Source organism: Sinocyclocheilus grahami, unplaced genomic scaffold, assembly GCF_001515645.1.
Source record: "Sinocyclocheilus grahami isolate Dianchi unplaced genomic scaffold, SAMN03320097.WGS_v1.1 scaffold3041.1, whole genome shotgun sequence".
Taxonomy (NCBI): Eukaryota; Metazoa; Chordata; class Actinopteri; order Cypriniformes; family Cyprinidae; genus Sinocyclocheilus; species Sinocyclocheilus grahami.
In genome coordinates, this window is record NW_015508210.1 from 16808 (window position 1) to 18498 (window position 1691).

The following is a 1691-nucleotide window of genomic DNA, read 5'->3' on the forward strand; positions in this document are numbered from 1 at the left end:
GAGAATGATTAAAACAGAGTCCGGGTGTTGTTGTTCTGTGTCTGTGATCTGATCAGCGAGTTTCTGTAAAGCGGAGCTCACGTGTGCTTGCGGAGGAATGTACACACTGACGAGAATGAATGAGCAAAACTCCCGTGGCGAATAGAACGGCTTACAGTTAATGAAGAGCACTTTTAGATCTGAACAGCACATCTTCTTTAACACAGTTACATCTGTACACCACCTCTCATTGATGTAAAAGCATGTCCCGCTGCCGCGCGATTTCTCCGTTGATTCAGCGTCGCGATCTGCTCTAAACAGCTGAAAGCCCGGCAGACTCAATGCGCTGTCCGGAATGGCGTCTTTCAGCCAGGTTTCCGTGAAACACAGAGCAGCAGAGTTTGAAAAATCCTCATTTGTCCGGGAGAGCAGAAGGAGCTCGTCCGTTTTGTTGGGTAGAGAGCGGAGGTTCGCCAGATGGATGCTAGGCAACGGCGTTCTGAATCCGCGCTGTCTGAGCTTCACGAGCGTGCTGGCTCGCTTCCCCCGTCTGCGCATCCTGAAGCGCTTGATCAGCGCCGCAGCTCCCCTGACTACTATGTCCAGCAAAACATCAGAATAGTCGAAAACCGGTGAAATATCGGGTGGTGTGTACTGCCGAATGTCCAGCAATTTGTCTCTGGTGAAACTGATTGCAGGGATATAACTAAAGACAGGACAAACTAACAAAAACATAAAAACAACTGCGGAGCACGCCACGGAGGCAGCCATCAGCGTCGGCGCCATATGGAACTTTGAAATGAACTAGTAACGTATCTGCCATTGCCATTAGCCCTTGACAGGCTCAGACTACAGATTATGGAGGGATATTTGAAACAGCAATACCAAGAAAGTTTACTCACTACAATATGGTGCAAACACATGCAACATTTAGGATGCTTTTGATATAAAGTTTTGCTGGTTAGCTTTGTCCTTGACATGACCAAGATGACCTACAATCTAAAACATGAAATTTCTGAAATTGTTTTTTTAAAAAGAAATTATGGTAAATTAAATACTAGAAAATTAATATAAAATAGGAAATATACAAGATTCAAGATTCAAGATCTTTATTTATCACATACATGGTTATATAGGGAATATATGACCAGCAGTGAAATGTAAGTCAGGTCCGCTCCATGGACAGTGCAATTATTAAAGAATACAAACACAAGAAAATTACATATAAATATAGGTATGGAAAAAGTAAGATAAAAAATAAGAATAAAATAAAATGCGCAGGACATTATACTGTAGGCTTAATAAATATTTAGATGAGCAGAAATGTACAAGAGAAGAATGTGCAAACAGGTTGTACAGAGACAGTTTACTACAGAAAACGTCTAGGTTACTTGTGTAACCCTCGTTCCCTGAAGGAGGGAACGGAGACGTTACGTCAGTCGTGACTGACGAATTGGGATCTCGCCCGAGAGCCCAATCACCTTCGAGTGTTAACTAAACAAGCCAATGATAGTTGGCGTGCGTGTTTCGCCACGCGCTCCCCACCCCGCAGCACGGTTATAAAAGGAGAGCGCGTGCAAACGCACATCAGTTTTGCGCTGTTGAGCTGAGACTACGTGCCCCGGCCGTACAGCGGTGGTACAGCAACCGTGGCGACGGAACGTAAGTCTCTATTCCCTCCTTCAGGGGAACGAGGTTACACAAGTAACCTA